Source organism: Notothenia coriiceps, unplaced genomic scaffold (assembly GCF_000735185.1).
Source record: "Notothenia coriiceps isolate Sejong01 unplaced genomic scaffold, NC01 NC01_scaffold00018996, whole genome shotgun sequence".
In the NCBI taxonomy this organism is placed as follows: Eukaryota; Metazoa; Chordata; class Actinopteri; order Perciformes; family Nototheniidae; genus Notothenia; species Notothenia coriiceps.
In genome coordinates, this window is record NW_011351697.1 from 1136450 (window position 1) to 1147102 (window position 10653).

Sequence of the window (10653 nt, forward strand, 5' to 3'; positions counted from 1 at the left end):
GCATGTCTAGGCGTATTGGACATGATTTAATCTTGCCTTTAGAAGGTGATTGATTGCGGCATATTTTTATATCTATCTATATTACTTGTCCATTTGCGTGAGGAACGGAATAAGAATCCTATATGTGCTTTTTTAATGTGTCTCGTCAGCAGTGTGTGAACATAATCATGGCTTTCTAGGTTCAGCTCACGCTCCATGTAACAGGCCAAGCCCACCTTATGGGGAACCGGAGACCTCTCCCTTACACCACGCCAGGTTGCCTGACCACTGAGCGACTGCAGCTATGGTTAGTGGTCATGGTGAGCTAAGTCAGAGGATTTATCGCTGCAGGGGTGGGGGGTATGATGGTTGGTTCAAGTCTCTAGTCATGTGGCGGGGTCATGTGTGTTGCACTCTGTGTGCATAACTCGCATCGCACACGCAATGAAGCGGGTCCGCGCAGCAGTTGTGTGTTTGCATCACAATTGGATTATTTCTATGGATTTACTTGTTTCAGCTTTCGTAAAGATGCTACGATGAACGTGAGTCTAGACAATATGCTATTGCTGCTGCGATATAGTTGCTGTCCTCGAGTTGATCTTCTATTCTGAAGTGGTGTTAGAAGTTGGATTCTATATTCTGAGCACAGAACGGTCTGGCACGAGCTAAATACCGCCACGGTGGTGCCTCAGGCACAATTAGATGACTGGAGCGACGCTTTTCCGTATATGTGCTGGTCGCTCGACCAATCTTCGTTCTTGATGCATCTGCAACGGTTTTTCGTCATTGGAACTTTTTCAGTTTGTAAAATTGGATCAGTGCTCACATGCGATGCACTTGTATTTATGTGTAGTGAAGCACCCGCTTACATTTGTGATGAATTGACTGGCATGCAGAATCATACAGTCGGATCAAAGCTCATATCATGTCGAGGTTTTTCCTAGTGATATCGGCCTCTTGTTTTGCGTGCCTTTTGAGCTTGCAGAAAGCGAGCGTGTGGTGTCTCCACTGGTGTATGTGGTTGTATTGCGTAAGTATTGTATTGTGCGACCGGCGTGAGGCTTACAGCTCGATCCTGTATGGTATGTCAGCATATTGAAGATTATGTTTGATGATCATGTAGTTATGTACACAATTAGTAGCGGTCAGTTGCTAGTTTGCTTGTGAGGCAGTAATATTATGTAAGTGTAGTCTTCGAGTCTGACATCACAATGATCTTGCCGCTTTATTGTTTTGTCAGGGCTCTTGCGCGATTTCTGATAATTGTCCAGACTTTTTGCATATCACTATTCAGTTTTGCAAGTCCAGAATCGTTCTGCTCATTAATTTGTCCTTAGCTTAGAAAAGCATCTTTGCTGGGTCTTTTTTCCATAAATAGAGATGATGGAGGAGTCATAATTAATCATTGATTTCTATGTTCAAGTTCCCATATTTATGTTGTATTGGGTGTAAAGATAAATGTTAGGTTTGTTAGTTATGAGAAGCTTGATAGTTTGAGAGGAGATTGTCTATAATTATGTTAGTAGGTCCGATATCTGTTTGTTTGTCGTGGCATCTTCCCAACATCATCAAACTCATGAGAGAGACCTTATGATCATTAAACGTTGTTATATGTTAGGTCAGTTTTAGAGGTTTCATGATTATATTTAACTGTTTGGATGTGATCTGTGAAGGTTGAATAAAGATATGTAGTTTGACCCTGTGTCAAAAGCGTGGATGGGAGTTGTTTGGCAGTGTGAAAGAGCAAACATAAGAGCCTAGTGCATATGGCGTCCAAGAGATAGCATTGTGGCATGAGGGGAGAGATAAGCTTGTAGTGGTTCTTTAGAAACATTTTTGAAGTTTCGCATCAATCACATCAACAATCAATCAAATCAATCATCAAATGGATTTATGTTATATAGCCCAAACACAAATTACATTGTTTTCTCAGTGGACTTCGCGTGAGTTGTTGTTACTAATATTCTATGTATGACAATAGCACTCTCTGGTCTCTGAGACTCTGACTATCTGCACAAGGAAACACTTCCAGAGAAAACCCCACAGTTAAAGGGGAACATGGGAGAAACCTCAGGGAGAGCAATAGAGGAGGGATCCCTCTCCCAGGGCGGACAGACGTGCAATAGATGCCGTGTGTAAATTGAAAAGATAATACATTTGCAACATAGGTAGTCCAAATGTTTGGAAATGCATGTGTGTATACTAGGAAGATGAATCTACGAGGATATCCATCCAGGACCACAGCAATAGGCACAGCCACGACTCAGGATCCCGCCGTAGATAAACACCAAAACGAAAATTTGGGGAAGCTGGGTTATTCAGAGAGTGCAGGTAGATCTGCATCTGCATTGACAAGTTGCTGTTTGTTTCACACATTATGTTTTGTTGAAACAAAATACAAAAGCTTGATTAATTCCTTGTCCTTTTTCACTTCAAACATCAGCTTGAACAGCAAACCAATAATATGACAATTTGCTCCATACCCTTTAGTGTGAAATAGGAATAAAGGTTAGTTTTGTTCATTCTAATGAACACTGTGGCCTCATGGGGCCAGTATAGCTTCAGAATTACAATCTTCCCCTTTTGTTATGAAGTTTTTTTATAACATTACGGTGTACTTGGTTTTCATTGATATATATAACACTCATAAGAACAAGTTAAATATTATGGAACATGCCACTCCGTGTTTACAAGCTGACAAGGAGTGAGTTTTGTTTTGAATTCCTAAAAAAAGAGCTGTGTGATAAGCAGCATATCTTCAGTCAGTTTTCATGTCACACAGTCGCAGATGTAGCATCGGAGTCCCAGCTGCTAAATATACTGAACCACCTGCTCTCTGACAGGTGGTACAGTAGCTTCTGGATGACGCATGTGTCAGATACTATCGCTAGCTCGTGTTCAACATACAGAAGACTTGAGTCCATGCTGATAAAGAGCATTAGTAGTTCTCTTCACCTATCACCAAGAATTGGGACATGTGACCTTCCCCTTACTGCCCTCATGTGTCCGCTCCCAGTGGGGGGCCTCTATACGTTTGTGAAGGTTGGTCAAATGAAGGCCATTGAGAGTAGGAGAGGATAATGTTGACCCCGCTGATCCCCTGACACTCCCTCTCTGCCCCGAGGCTGTGTCCCTGCAGGGAGGGTCATCATGGCCTGAGAGGCACCCCTAAATAACCCCCATAAAGCCAGGGTTGGTGCGAGACCTCTGTGGTGATCAGGTAGTGCATCGGGGGGTCCCACAGACGAGGTGGGGCCCAAAGCCTGAAAGCTTTTGGCGGCAGAAGAGGGTGAGGTCTGACCCTGAACCAGTAGGAAACAGGAGGTCAAGCCGTGGAGAGCACAGTTCCCTTTGTGTCTGGCTAGATGTGTTCATATATTGCAAGGCACACTTATTGAAATGATCAATCTGATTATCATCTTTGAATTATTTAGAGTTTCTTAATTTCCCAAATGTGACATGCCATTGTCTTTCTTCTTAACCTTAACTGTAGTTCACAGTCAAAGAATATGCCCCTTTATACTTAAGTAAGGAGACCCCATGCGATGGTCCAGATGACAGTATGGTGCTTATAAAACACATGTTCTGAGATCACAACACATCCTGTTGGCAAGTTAAGAATAGATTAGAATAAACCACACTCGTTATTGACTTTTGATACCATTACATCTGTATTCAACAGGAAACAGGTGCTGTGATTCATCTTCAACAGTTGGGGGAATGTTTTAATAATGCATGAAGCAATAACATACAAAACATATAGGACTGCTGTAAGGATGATTAGAAATGACGAGCCATGTTTTTTTCTCTTTGCAATCAGTGATTCATTTTCACAATGAAAATGCAGCTTTTCAGGTCCAGTTAACTTGCATCTTAAAATAAGCCGGAAATGTACTTTTTACGTATCTTAACTTCCATTAAACTCGTCTAATAGAAAAACAATAAGACCTAAATCTTTTGCAACTAGTCGTGTCTTGTTTTCTCACAGTACGAGGTGAGGATCTCCATACATACTAATCCGCCTTTGGTCCCTTTAATACACTGTGCACACAAACTCAACAACCTGTGAAGGTGTTGTTGCATGAGTAGTACAGTGTATCTATTCAGCTAACCTGCATCAATACCACTCTGCAGCAAATATGAAAGTGCAGCCAGCAGCTAGTTAGCCTAGCTTAGATGATCATAAACACTGAAAGGGGGTTTGCCAGGCTCTCTACAAAAGTGCCATAGTCCACCTAGCAACCCCTCCTTATTAACACGTTTTATATAATTTCCTAAAACCATTTAAATACAGATACAAATAAAAGAAAATAATGGGTTTTTTTTTATGTTGTGGCCATGAGCAGGAATGAGGAGATTTCCCAGTATGTCAAACTGTACCTTCTAAAGACAGTTGCAGACAAAAGATTATGAAATGATCATCCCAGTTTCATTGCTAGCTCGTTATGTAAGATTCCTCCCAACCGCTCAATGGCACATTTTGTGTAAGATACATCAGTTCACTCTGGGTAATCTTGCATGTTATTGGGGTTAGAGGCTTCTGAGGATGCGCTGGGTGTCAGTTGGCTGCCCGGTGTTGACAGAGAGATTGATTTTTGTTTGGGAACGGCTGCTTCAACATGCTCCAGGTGCAAGTTATCTTGTTTAGCTTCATGGAGATAGCTCTGAAGCAGTAAAGGGAACGTTATTATTGAACGGCGGGGCAGAGCGACATGAGTTGCACAGGGACAGAAGCAGCTCGGGGGAGAGCAGAGTCTGGGTGCTGGAGCGATAGCAGGATATGTAAACACTTTCCTTTTGTGCTTGTGTTAGTCTCTTTGGAAGTCAGTCAATCTTGCTTGTGACCACAGGCTACAGTGGGACAACCGTGCACAGGTGTACGAACGAGCATTTGCACTGCAAAAAAAGATAGCCTCGAGGAAACGTATTGGATATGTTCCAAAGAGCAGGCTACACTTTGGAAACATGGGCCAAAACAGACAGACAGTCACATAATCAAATTAGCTGACTAACTATTGTTGACACACATTTAGGCTAGAAGGACAGTTTACACCATCAAAACCACCTAATGAATACCTTCACTTGTCTTTGTTTAGTCCGGTAGCGAAGCCCACATCCTTCCTGCGGTAAACTACAGTTTAGCATCCAAGCAGAAAGTACCTGCAACAGCAAAAAGCATTTAGGTAAATCATGAAGATAAATTAATAAAATGAACATTAAAATCCTACGGTAGCTGAGACGAGCCAACTGTCACTGGAAACTTGATGATTCCTTTCGATATTACTGCTGTAAGCTAGCTAGCTAAAGTATACAGATGTAGCACTTCATTTCAGACGCCTACCCGTGCGGGTCCGTGATCTGCACGGGGTGGGCCCCTGCTGAAAAGGAAACCCCCCCCCCGCAGGACTTTGTACGCAACCGTGATAAATAAATGTAATTTTAATGAAACCAGCTGCAATGGATCATGGATCCACCAGGGGGAGCCGTGAAAAGCTCTCACACTGGAACTCATATGAAATAAACAGCTGATAGATCTACAGGTAGCCTACCTGATATGGCGGATATTTGTTAAGATATGTCACGGATAGGATCATATTCTGTGCTAAATAAGAGACATGTAATCATTTACAAAATATCACCATGTTTTTATTTAACAAAATAATGTTGTTTAATTCACGTTGGCGTAAGTACAAAACCATCGCTATGTTTTTTCATCAGGAAATGCAGCCCGGCTCAAACAAACAATTTTCAATCATCATCCTCACGATCATTTAATGTATATGTTCGCAAATTGAAATGAATGCACTAATACATGTAGTTTAATCCACGTGAGTTTACAACAACAAAAATAATCGCTTTGTTTTTATATCACAACCGACCGGAGGAAAATGCAGCACGGCTCTCACTACCGATAATCCGTGGTGTAGTGGGCGTTGGGCGCTATTTGAAGCATGATTTAGTTTTTAACGCGTGACAAACTAACGCATTACTGTAACGCAACTACCTTTTGCGGTAACTAATAACGTTACTAGTTACCTATTCCCATTCAGTAACGCCGTTATAGTTACTGTGATTTAAATGGGTTACACTCAGTGGCGGCGCCAGAGATTTTCTCTAGGGGGTGCTGTGGGGTAGCTTGACGTTTCATAGAGGGTGCTCAAACATTAAGGGTTTCCCATTAATGCACCAGCGCTGCAGTTGAATTTTCTACTGCAACACTCCCCACACGCACACACAGTGTACCCGCGACTGTTACAATGAAGGCTCGGTAATCAGCTCACGGTATATAGGTGTAATCAGGGGTAAAGTGCTATTTTTACAAGTGGGGAGTGGACCTCACTTCCTGTAGGAATTTTTTCCTATTTTTTAAATATTGAAGTTAAAAGCATCAATCTGGTGCACTTTGAGAGCAAAATGAAGAGATCTATGGATACACATCTCTCAACATACATATGAAACAGAACTGTAAACAGATTTACTATTTCTTTATAGATATTTTACAAATCACTCCCCTTTTAAAACAAACCGTTTGAGACCCACTGAGATAACTAGACTAAAGTTAACTATCTAAACACTGAGAGTCCTTTACTTCACCTGAGCTGAGGTTATCTGAGACTCTCAGTCTGACAGGAGGAGAGAGTTCTCCCTCCACCTTGTTGTTGAAAAAGCTCCTTATATCCGTTAGCTTGGCTAGCTAGCACCAGATGCTAACCACACCGATCTCCGGTAGATACCCACCGGTGCGCGAGCTCTCTCTCTCGCTCGCTTGCGCACGCACACAAAATGGCTCGTGCCACACACGCACGCACACACACACACACACACACACACACACACACACACACACACACACACACACACACACACACACACACACACACACACACACACACAGAGCAGAGCTTGAATGAAACACAGAGACCCAAGTAAGCTACTTGTACTCACGAGGCCTATTATGTGCATAATCCCTCTCGCTTTCAGTTGGTTTTGATTGAGTGTCCACATGTGGACGTTTAAGGACTAAAAAACGATCCATTTGTCACTTTGCTGTTAGCAAATAATTTGGCGCTCCAGCTAACAGGAAGTCACTCAAGTGTCGCAAAGTAATTTAGCCTATAGGTATGTCAAAAATCTAATGGGTGCTGGCCATTGACCTAATCATATCACCTGTGTTGGCTTTATGTTTTTGGTCAAACATTTGTTTGTTTCACATTTGCATTGACGTAATCAATAATTTTTCTAATTTAATTAAAAAAAAAAAAAAGTTTTCGAAAAAAATCAAAAAACATATTTCTTGGGGGTGCTTAGGGGGTGCTTTGGCAATCCTGGGGGGTGCTTCGCCCCTGCTCGCTGTACGCGTCCGCATATCGGCATCGCAACCACAACCTCACACACTGGTACTGAATGTGCCTCAAAGTGTTCCTATGGAGCCAAATATACCAAAAGATTTATGTAAACGACAGAAGAAGCGATCGAAATGTGTATTTCCTGGTTATTCGACAAAGGCCACGCCCCTGATACATCTGCCTATACCGTTATAGAATATCACCAGTTGTTCGAACCACATCTTATGTTACAAAGATTCATTATAAACAAGTAGCAATCGTGAATTCTTACATCCTAACTTCATTTAGTCCCACTTGAATACTTACTGTCTGTACTTTCTCCGTCTTTGTTATCTCACGCGCGCTTACTGACGGAAGTTAATATTATAAGAACCGTATATATTCTCAACATTATGCAGCCGACGGATCTCTCGCGCGTAACGCGCCGTCAGCATGCGACGATTCTTTCCGATATAATCCTCGATAAACTATTCAAACTTTTCGAATCTCTTCAAGTGTTTCTCACATCTGTCACTACGACTACGTTAGATAACAAGGTCTTCTGTTCTGCTATGTTCGACCTGTGATCACTCCTCAGCAGAGCGAACAGTCTTGTACCTCCTAGATAGGACAGGTCTGCACTCGATGATAGCCTATCGATGTAGACGACTCACATACTTTTCCGACAGACGATCCACCAACAGAGGCTTCTGTCAGACAAACAGGAGAATATACATCTACGAAAGAAGACTCCACGCGAAAGTTAGAGTATGATGAGAAAAACGACTATGGCTCCGGGTCTGCGATGCAAATTATACCGTCTAAGCTGTCAATGTTCTATAAGTTTACCTCATAATCTCACATATCCCAACCCACACACTTTATTCTTTCTTACTTTTAAATGTCTCTTGTCCCTATTACACTAAGGTGCCGTACTCAGTCATAGTCGTAGTTTTTTTTCATGACTGTTGCAATTTTTGCCCTCCTCACAAACATTTTATAGGTACTTTCTCTCTTAGAGACAAATGTCAGAGACAAAGTTTAACCACAACTCTCTACATAGGTATCTAGAGAATACAACCGCAGATCTTCTACCACGTCGCGTCTAACTACGACCAAATTGACAGTTATGAGGACTTTTAAGAAGGGTCCCCTCTAGCTGACAACGCGCGGGACTGGGGAGGATACACCTCCAGGCTGTGTGAGTCTGGATGGGATTTTTTATTGTGAAATGGTAGCCGTCTTTTTCATTGCTCTTTCGGCTACGAAATAGTTTAGGAGGTATTCATCAAACTTTTTTGCTTTGTATCGACTCTCTTTGTTGTACTTACTTTCTGCAACGTTTCCTCTTTTCTATCGTTTAGACTTTATCTATCGTTATTATACATCCCGAACTAAATACACTCTCGTTATGTCTCATTTTATACGGACATTTTTTCGTTGAATATCCTAATGTTAATCTTTCTTCATCTACTTCTTTACTTAGTAGCCTTGTCCGCCGTCTTATCACATCTATGAGCACAACACAGCGATCATGCAGACTTCTACGTCCTCTCTAACAAACCACACCAAAACACTGTCTCAATCTGTCGTACCACGAGTGTCGTCCTGACACACACTCTATCTGCGCTGCCCTCAGTCGTAAACTATATCATTTTCCCCCTTTGGACAACAAGGGGTAGATTCTCTATCTATTCTCTTGTCTATGCTAACACTACTCGTGCATCCTGCGAGCGCGTTATATAACTTACTACGCGATACTCTAGATAACACGCCTTATTCATTGGGTGTCAGGGTGCAAGGTTAAAGAGCGGGGGTTTATCTTAGAGACCGGGCGTCGACTCTGGACTGATAAACACAACCCCCCCGGGGCTGAAAAAAAAGAAAGAGCGTTTCCCCCCCGGCACTGATACGTTTTCAAATCTCTTGCGTGACGCGATTCTCATTCGCTCTCAACACTCAACGCGAATTCCGAGCATAAATTGCAACTCAATGTTGCAGTCCCCGGTCACCAAACGGGCACTAGTTCTCAAAGATTTTGCTAGCTAAATTCAATTGCTATTACTTGATCGAGTCGGTGTCTTGTCGGGTGTTCACGTCTGACAACTATGGGCCGTCTCTACTGTTGTTGTTGCCTTCAATGCTTGTAGCGAAGTGGCGATATCACAGGCACATCTTCGAAGCCGTCTTCGGATTCATTATTGTAAGATTGTGTCTAATATCACGTTTTGTACCTCCGTTTACAGGGTAAATAAAAATACCGTAAATTTCAAGAGAAACAACGTGAGATGAAAGATCGTGATTTTTGTGCACCTGCCGAAAGTCTTCGACTGCAACCTCCAACACCCGACCCGACACATTACCGACGATGGTCTACCGTGTGCGATCCGCTGCCTCTACAAGGCGCGCGGCAGCGACCCTAGCCACCCGCAGACCGCGGCCGCAAAATCCGAGCAGATGTAGTAGCCGCCTCGTCCACCAGCTCAAGAGTCGACAACCGTAAGGGAGCGTCATTATCTTGCTCCGGACCCCAGAACTATATCTTATGGCCCCAAATAAGAACACCCTGAATAAGGTTGGGCACTCTACCCAATACTTCTGTCGTTTTATATGGTTCATCTTGTTGTTATCTGATACATTACTATACGTAATCACAGTAGTAACAATTTGCGGCCGGTTTATCTTTTATTTGCCGCGTGTATAGTGATGTGTCATTAGATCACGTGTTCGATCTGTTACGACATCCGTTTCATCCGCGTTATCCGTATCGTATAGTATGCGTGTGTGTGGACGTCCGAGTTGGTGATGGTAATCGTGTTTTGTCCTTGCTTTGCATGGAGCATCCCGACGATTCAGGTCGGATCTCCCCGACTATTGAACATATACGGTAAAAAGAAACGCAGAACGCGGCATCAAAGGAAATTGCAGAACGCAACCGAGACGAACGTTTATAGGTCACACACGCTAATTCTCCACATTGTGTTTTGTCGTCGTCTAACTGCAAAGCGACCATTTACAACCGTGTTTTTTCCGATGCCTTGTTTTTTATGTTGCACCTTGTTACTATGCTTTCACTTCGTCAATGTCCAGTGGGATGAAGGATTGACGGACGTCGTCTTTGATGCGATTTGAGGCGATCAGAACTCCACGATTAAATGCCGCCCATGTAGATGCCGTGAATGATGGCAGTTCGGGCCGTTCGCTCGGTCGGTTCGCCGGTTCGAGGTGGACGCGGAGCCCTCGAACACGAGGACTCCGATTATCGAGGTTGGTGCAAGGGTGGTGTTTGAGTGGGGGATGTCTGGAGGTTCCCTCTGGCATGACTTCCGATTTCCCTGTTCTGCTTGCA

General features: G+C 43.0%; 2 protein-coding genes across 2 annotated transcripts in view; both read right to left on the bottom strand.

Annotated features, from left to right (window-relative positions):
• Positions 1-10653, bottom strand: part of klf3 (Kruppel like factor 3 (basic)) — a 39912-nt gene that overhangs the window by 16229 nt on the left and 13030 nt on the right. The window lies entirely within an intron of this gene.
• The window catches only part of wdr19 (WD repeat domain 19), a 17171-nt gene that overhangs the window by 1636 nt on the left and 4882 nt on the right, over positions 1-10653 (bottom strand). The gene's annotated exons all lie outside the window — the stretch shown is intronic.